Consider the following 9,301-nt stretch of genomic DNA (forward strand, 5'->3'; position numbering starts at 1 on the left):
TGCTAAAAATTATTTAGAGAAAAATTGGTTATGAACCTATCCATGGATGTACTAGGGTTGGCCGAGCTACACTCGGGCCTGAATGCAGTCTGTGTGGATTCTAACACCTGCTAAAAAATTAAAGTAATTTCTCAAATTGGAGGTACAGACTATCAATTCATATAAAATAGTGAGAGAACCTATAGACTAAGTCTTTAGGCTTAAAATAATTCATATACTGATAGGTCAATTGTTCTTTTTTCAGAAATAGCTAAAAAATTATCGCTCTCTTCACTGTTAGACAGTAAAAATATTATCAGACCTAATTTTGATAGCCAGTATCAGAAGTTATGTATAATTTTTGGGCAAATTGATCAAAAAGTCTCAGGCTAACCCAAACAGGCTTAAAAGAGAAATCAGCAAATTGTTGCTGGTCAAGATAGTTATATGATAACTCCTTAAAATTTTTTTATTGATAATCCTATTATCAGGGTATAGGATATTGACAATATAAGTCATGTTTGCAAATAGTTATAAAAGACTTCAGGATAGTAGAAGATTTGAAAATAATAAGAGAGTCCTGAATGCAAGACATGGAAGTCTGTTCCGATCTTAATATTAGGAATCATCGAGCTTGTTCTCAATCCTGAAGATGTCATTTTAAATGATTGTCACTATTGTCCAATCTTATTGATGGTGTTAATAAGTATGATTGTTGTAATATCATTGTGAATGATACTACAATAATGATTGGATAATTGAAAATAATATAAACTCAGTACCATAGCCTGTTACTACAGTATATATGTCTGACTAGCACCCTAGACTAGATAATGTCACTAAAGCCTACTTTTGGCATAGTTGACTTAGTCACCTTTTATTGAAAAGGATGAATGAGCCAGTGATGTTCTGAGTTTAGTATATATTGATGCATTTACACTCATGAATATTAGTGCCAAAAGAGGGTTTTTACTACTTCATTAAATCTCTGACGACGTATCTTGACATGGGTGCATCTTGCTTATGAAGCACAAATTCGAGTCGATTGAAATATTCAAACGATTCTGTAATGAAGTAGAAAAATGAACTGCAAAGAGTATTAGAATTTATCGATTTGACTGATGAAGTGAATACCTTTACAGTAAGTTTTGACATATCTTGAAGAAAAATAGATTCTCTCCTAATGGACCTCTCTTAAGATATCACTCTTTTTAAAAGGATGTCTGAAAGGAGGAATTGAACCTTATCGGACATGGTTCGATCCATTATGGAGTTTGCTGATTTGTCTGAGGTTATATTTTAGAGACTACTTGATATGTGCTCGAGAACATTCTGAGCAAATCAGTCACCAAAACTCCATATAGGATATGGACTTGGATAATTCGATACTCTCTTATTTTGACGTTTGGGGTGTTGAGCTTATGTGAAATATTCACAAACTGATTAGCTTGGATCTTGATATGATAAATATTATTTTAGAGATATTTCTTCTACCTTCCGGATGGACATGAGATGTTCATGAATCTTAAGGCATTCTTTTTGAAAAAGAAGTTCTTTGGTGAAGGAATTGATGCCATTAAGAGCAAACTTGGTGAAGCTTGATAGATAGATGAACTAACTCTAACACAAACCAACAGAACTAGAGTTGATTAGATCAAATTCGGAGCTCGATGTAAAGGCATCCTTGAATAGATATAGTAAAGTACCATATCAGTCGAACAGATACTTCGATTTTTAGGTTCGAGATGGAGATTTGATCTTCCATACGGATGCAATACAAAGATCTAACATTGAGAAGTGGCTTGGAGCCATTAAATTTAAAATGAAGTCTGTGAAGATCAATGATGTATGGACATTCGTTGATTCACCTGAACGGATAAGATCCATAAGGTGGAGAGAATTTTAGATGGATAAGAGGCACAGACGGAAAGATGGAGACCTATTAATTCTGTTTGATTGTCAAAAAATTTCATCAAAGTTATAGTGTTGATTATGATGAGAAGTTTTCCTTGTGGCAATCCTCAAGTCCATTCGGATTGAATCAAACTTCTCAAAGTTGGAATATATATTTTGAATGTATAGTTTTGTTGAGAATGAAGCAGAATCCTGTATGTACAAATGGGCTATTAATTCTGTAAAAGTATTCTTTGTGTTGTTTGGATGAAATTCTCTTAATTGAAAATGACATCCTCATATTACAGGAAATAAAAGCTTGGTTGTCATATCCATTCTCCATAAAGATTTGGAAAGTTATTAGAACCATCCTTAAATATTTATGAAGTACTGAGGACCAATGATTCATTTATGGATAATCTGACTTAAAACTTATGAAATATTGATTTCAATTTCTAGTCGGATTGAAATGATAAAGTTGTGGCATGTTATATTTTTATCCTATAAAGAGGAGTGACATGCTGGAAAGGTTCCATGCAGTATTCAGTAGTCAGTTTTATTTACGATACGGAGTTTTTTGCGGTATCTGATACTGGTAAAGAAGTTGTTTGGTTATGAAAGTTCATTAGCGAGCATGGAGTGACATCTTCCATTGATGGTCCAGTCTTTCTATATTCACAGTACTACTGGAGCCATAGCTCAAGCTAAAGAATTGATGTTCCATCTGTGAACCAAACACTTTCTGTATTACAATCACCTTGATCAATAAGATCGAAACAAAGTCGACCTTAGAAAAATCGACTGAAAGGAGAACTTGACCGACTCATTGACTAAAGCAATCGGATCTAATGAGTTCGATGATCTCAAATGGAAGATGGGTATTTGATACCGATCTTGTTGGCTTTAATTCAAGTGGGAGTTGTTGGAAAATGTATCCTAAAGTCAATTATCTAGGTAGTAGATGATTATACTCCATACATATATATGAATTATAAAATGATAAATATTATCTAACAGATTCATCATAAAGAATATATCTTTCAAAATAAAACTCATATGTTATGATGAAGTCCTTAGAACTACTACTACCAAAATGATAAAGGAAAATTTATTGTGTGGTTCTTAAATCCTGCTCGCGATCAAATGATACAATTATTACAAAGACGATAATTGTATCAAGTGTAGGTTATTGTATGCCATCTTAGTTGGTTGTCTTCTTAACCAAAATGTGTGGTGATATGGATATGGCATATGGATGATATGTAGGAGTACATTTTACTGAGCGTGATCACTTCTGGAGCACTCTACTGTCAAGGACTGCTCTGATGGGATATAGATATATGTGTCCCTCTGATTTGAGACTGCCTTGGTGACTTGCAAACAACTCACTATGCTTTGATGCCAAACTATCCAAATTTCTAATTTGATGAAGGAAAGTTTTGGGATACAGTCAATTACTTGTGAAGTCTGAGTACGAGTCAAGATGGGATTGACCGCTCCAAGTAAAATTGGAGATGATGCATCATTGTATTTCAATTTAGCAAAATTTTGATCAAAATAATCATAGTGAGGAGTCATAAAATTTTTAAGGTTGAGACATAATGTGGACCACTCTTTCTGGATTGACAGTTTAACCCTCAATCATCCTTGAGCATCAAGTGTCAAAGGGATGAATTATACGATAACTATATCCACATGGGTTTTAAAGTGTTGCTGGACATACATTCGGCCTATCCAGACATCGAGTCCCATTGCTAGATGGTTACATTGATTAGTACATAAATTATTCTTATACTACCGGTTTAGGTTCGAACTTATGGGGTCACACACATAGAAATACCTGTCTGATCAAATAGCTGATCGACGATTATGAATCATTGAAGGATTTAATTATCAATTTCATTGATGATTAATTCTATGCAAAAGTTGTAATAAATTATTTACTAATGGTTGATAAATTAGAAGAATAATTAATTAATAATATAATTATTAATTGGTTCAATTTGATTGAGCAATGAGGATTAGATTAGATTTAATTGAATTAGATTCAATTAGATTGGTTTGGAATTGATTGGATGTATCCCTATTGAATAATAGGGCTTGTTCCAATTGATCTCAGGGATGTATGAATATGATTCAATTATTTTTATATAGGCTTAGATTGGATCTAATCCTATTGGATAATAGGCTTGATTGGATCAAGTCTTATTATCAAATAGCTTCTCTGATCTCCATCAAGAATTAATCCTTGGATCAATAAGGTTTTAATCTAAGTAATTTCAAAATCGATTGGGGCCTAATATGTTTCATAATTGGGATAGAACCCAATTAGTTGGTTTGTTATAACTAATTTTTAAGTTAGTTAGAATTGGATCTAAGAATTAGTTAGAATTTGATCAAGATCTTAAATCCTATTTGGAATAGGATTAAACCCAAACCCACCCATGTGATATTTATTCCCCACGCCACATCTTTTCATCGTAAGAAATCCTTCCATGCCCCAAAAAAGATGCCGCACCCCTCTCCTCTCTTCCTCCCATGAGAAAGAAAGAGGCGTCCCCTCTTGTGGTCGCCCAAAAGAAAAAAAAAAAAAAAAGAGAGAAGTGGCATCCAATAGTTGGACGCCCCAACATCCATATGCCTATCCCCTCCTCTCCTCCCCATCTTGATGTGATTTTGTAAACCTTTACTTGCTGATTTTTGGACATCAAAGAGGATTTCTCTTGCTGGTTTTACAGCAAAAAATTGGAGAAAAAAAGTTCTTCCCAATGAGAGTAGAAGAAGGAAGAAGAATGGTCTTCTTTCTTATGCGCAGCCTTGAAGAAGGAGTTCTTCTTCCAGATTTTTTTTATTTTTTTAAAATAAAAATTAGATTAGATCTGATTTTTAATGTTAGAATTTGAGAAAAAAATATTAGAAAAATCTAGTTGGGTGATTGGGGCTTTCTAGAGTTCTAGATCAAGGAAGAAGATGGATCTTCTTTCTTATGCGTAGTCTTGAAGAAGAAGGAGTTCTTCTTTCAGATTTTTTTTCTCTTTTTCTTAAAGATAAAAATTAGATTAGATATGATTTTTAATATAAAAATTTAAAGAAAAAATATCAAAAAAAATCTGGTTGGATGTTTGGGGCTTCCTGGAGTTCTAGATCAAGGAGAAAAAAGGAGAAGAAGAGAGAAGAACGGTTCTTCTCTTGGGTTTCTCCTTTGGATTCTTTTAGGGTTCAAGATCTCCTATGATTTTCAACATGAAAAATCAGATTAGATCTTATTTTTATCATAAAAAATCAGAGAAGAAAAGTTCTTCTTAAGGGTGTGAAAGGAAGAGAGAAATGTTCTCTCTTATGCATGAAAAATTGAGAAGAAAATTTTCTTCTCTTGATCTCTATTGTAGAGATCAGATGCATGGATCTACGAAGAAAAGGAGAGGATCTCTTTATTCTTCATCTTCATCATGTTCCTTTTAGATTAGCCAAAGGATGGTGTCTTCATGAGCTAGCACTTCCGAGGAGATCGATCAGCATAAGGGCTTCGTGTGGATATCTGTAGAGGCCGGACATATGTGCAGCTGCCATGTATCATGAAGAACTATCTACCACAGATTTTCGATGCGGTGATTTGCTACCCACGCTTAGGTACGAAGTTTTGAATTCAATTAATATTTAGATATGATCTAAATATAAATTAGATATGTTCTATACTTGCTGAATTTTAGATTTCAGATGTGTATACATGCATATTACTTTATATCATAAATTCTGTATGGTGATTTAGATTTGATCTATACATGCATTGTAGATTAAATTGTTTAATCTATATATGTTCCGCTACAAAGTTTTTAAAAATACATGCACGTCACCCATCACGCTTCCCTTCAAGGTTACTCATCTTAGAATACACCTTCATCATCCGGTCCTCAATCAAAAAGAGTGGAATTTTTTGCTAGAAAAATTGAGTAAAAAACTAGGAGAATGGAAGAGAAAGGCCATCTCATTTGCTGGATGACTCACATTGGTGAATGAACCCTTAAAGCTATTCTGATCTATTGGATTTCTATCTTCAAAATTTTAGTAGTACTTACTCATAAAATCAATAAAGTTTATAGAAATTTTTTCTGGGGGGTTCAAGCTCAATGTAGCAAAGTGAAACACCTTGCCTATTGGTCTAATGTTTGTCGTCCAAAAAAGCTAGGAGGACTAGGAATATCTTATCTCAATATTCTAAACTAATCGCTCATTATGTGGTGGGGGAAGTTCTACGCGGAGCAACAGAAGCCATGGTGGTAGCTAATTCAAAGGACGTACGTATTATTCTCAAAATCCATCAACCGAGTCTTCTTATGGTTGCTTTTCTCTTTTGGAAAGGTGTTTCAAAGGTTTTTAGTTTATTCCATCAAATCTCCTTTCTTGTAGTTGGAAATGGACAGCAAACCTCATTTTTTTGGAGAGGGGAGATGTTTGGATTAATGGTGCACTACTTTGTGTGTGGTTTCCCATTCTATTTATAGTGGCTAATAATCATCACTTGAATATAGGGAGTTCTTGGTGAGAAACAACCAAGCTGAAAACTATAGGTATACAATGAATCATGCGGTCCATATTGAGTTGCAAGAACTATCTTCAATGCTTGATATAATAAATATATCTTACAGCATAGGCAATAGAACTAGGAAATGGTTCACATCTACGGCTTTTTTGAGAAGGTAATGTTACTTCTTTCTGATGCATGGTAGAGCAATTTCTTATTTTACTAGAATAGTCTGGAAGTTACTAATCCAAAGCTCCCATCCTGCTCATGTAGCGACCCACCCAGTGTTTATCTCCTAGGAGCCCCCTCCTCTGTTCTATCTGAAGGTCAACTTAGATGGTAGTGTTAGAGGTAGGCATGGTGGGGCTGGTTTTATGATTCATGGGTCGGACTCCAGATTTGTGGCTGTTGGGAGGAATCACCTAATGAAGCCTTCGGTCCTTGAGGTGGAGCTTCGTACGGTCTGGGTGGGGATTATTTTTGCCAGACGGATATTGGGGGTGACTCAGATTATTGTAGAAGGAGACTCAGCTATGGTGGTGACTTGACTCCAGAGATGCACTCGTAGAGGAGCCACTTATCCCCTTTTGTATAATGTTTTGAAGGTGCTGAGAGGGTGCACTGCTCTATGATTAGGCATATCTTCCATGAGGCGAATATTGTGACTGACTGGATGGCAATTTATATAGCTGAGCACATTGGAGAAACTATCTAGATTGAGTTGGAGGTTATCCCTAAGTGACTATTTCGGGATATTTTATTTTTTGATTCTTTGGATTGTATTCATATAAGACTTGTTTGAATGAACTAATTTACTAAAACGAAAAAAAAACAAAGAACGTTAAACTTTTCGGTTGGTTATGTTGCCGTAACAAAATACTTACTACTAATAATTTGATGAAAAAGATCATGAGGATGATCAACATATATCCACTTTGCTACGCTCATGGTGAAATCATCTATGTATAATGCTATTTATCAAATAGTTATGATTGAAATCATCTAAGGAATTGTCCATGGGCCTCATAATCCGAAAAACCGGGGGAAGAAAAGAAAAGGATTCTACATGAACTTACTTGACAAGAAACAAATATACAGAATATGGACCCAAATGCAAGAAATTAAGCTTTTTTGCCAAAAGAAGTAGCAGTAGTAGTAATAGTAGCTTAAGCCAGCAAGTTATACATGGTGCTTCTTGATTCAAAGATTAATCTACCTTCGGAACACAAACCTTATAGGGCCAAAACTAGTTGGGCTGGGTTTTATTGCAGTCTTCTAATAATAAATTATAGTCAGAAAGTATAAGGCTTGCTTGGAACATTTGATTTCTAGTTTTTGATCTCCTCTTCTGCACCTAGTTGGTCTTGATGCTTCAGGTGCTATCTTTGTAGAGGCTATTTTTTTCCTTTGTCCCTAGTGGAGTCACAGTCTCCTTCAGTCTATCAAGAGAGAGAAGCCAATCTTTCTAATTTTTTGGATATCTTGTATGTAGTTTGGGCTGCAAAGCTTTAATGCTGTAGATGTAATCCTTTTTGGTCCGCCTAGCACGTGCTAGGCGCCTCTCTCTTCTGCCAATTTGGCCATTCTTTCAAACTAAACAAAAAAAACAGTCACTGAGTATAGTTATCCTGCTAATCCATAAATTAAAGGATAAAAACTTCATACATATATACAAAATCAGAAGCTAAACTACCGAGACGCCAGTCATATATATGCAACTATTCTACACATGAAAGGGGGCTTCAACCATAACCAAATAATCAGCCATCTCATTCTAGTTCCTAGAGATAGAGTGCACTCTAACTATATTGCAGCCACGTCATTCACACTACAAGATTTTTTAAAATCAAATAAATATATATACACATGCATAGACAAATAAATGTACATGAAGGTATATATACATGACAAATGTGTATTTGCTTGCACATAAAATTACACATATATGTTGAACTTGTTTCAAACTTTTCATATAAAATTATTTTTATTTTGAATGTATCCATATTCAAATTACTAATATTGTAGTTTCAAAGTAGAGGTTTTGATAACATTCTAAAATCTCTAAGGATCTATTTGATTGGGATATGTCAGATTATGGGATAATCTGATAATTTTTAAAAAATATTTATCTGAAAAAATAATTACTATGTTTGATTAATAAAAAAATTACTTCTAAAAATGATATTAAGAAAAGATTACTACATTTGATTGGAGGTAAATCTACGTAGGAATATAGCCAAATTTACAAATATACTTTTAAAAATAAATTTTTTTTTTAATATTAGAATAGAATTGTCATCTCCAATTAGTTTTTATATAATAACTATAATCACATAGTCCTTTATGTAATATCATCTCCATCTTAAGCTTTTTGTAAAAACTCTTTATTGAATGAATTTGGGAAGACATCAAAATAAATTTAATGATTGTATACGCAGTTTTATTGAAGGTATTTTTGTTAAGTATAAATTACCATAATTTTGAAATTTATCAAATATGAATCCTCCATGGTATTTATTTTACCTTCTCTTTTTGAAAAATAAATATGAGGCCCATCAATTTTTTTACCATCTTTCTTCCACTTTTCATACCAAACATGATAATCCGGCGTGAGAATCATTTTCTTATTACAGATTTTCCACAACCAAAATGGATCCTAAGTTACATAATATAAAACTGTATCCCGTAGCAAACTTTAATTTGTTGAATGCTGGGTGGCTAGACCACTATTTTTTTCAGATGACATTCCCTTCTCTCTTCAGTTTAAGTGGATGAATGAAGTGGGTAATTGTGTTAAGTATTGCTTTTTTGATAATTCCATGTCTTAACTTCCACTCAGCCAACAAAGATATCATACATATAACTTGGGCAATACCCTAATATTACACCTCTTCCTAACAAGAGGTT

This window comes from Elaeis guineensis, chromosome 15 (assembly GCF_000442705.2).
Source record: "Elaeis guineensis isolate ETL-2024a chromosome 15, EG11, whole genome shotgun sequence".
Lineage (NCBI taxonomy): Eukaryota > Viridiplantae > Streptophyta > Magnoliopsida > Arecales > Arecaceae > Elaeis > Elaeis guineensis.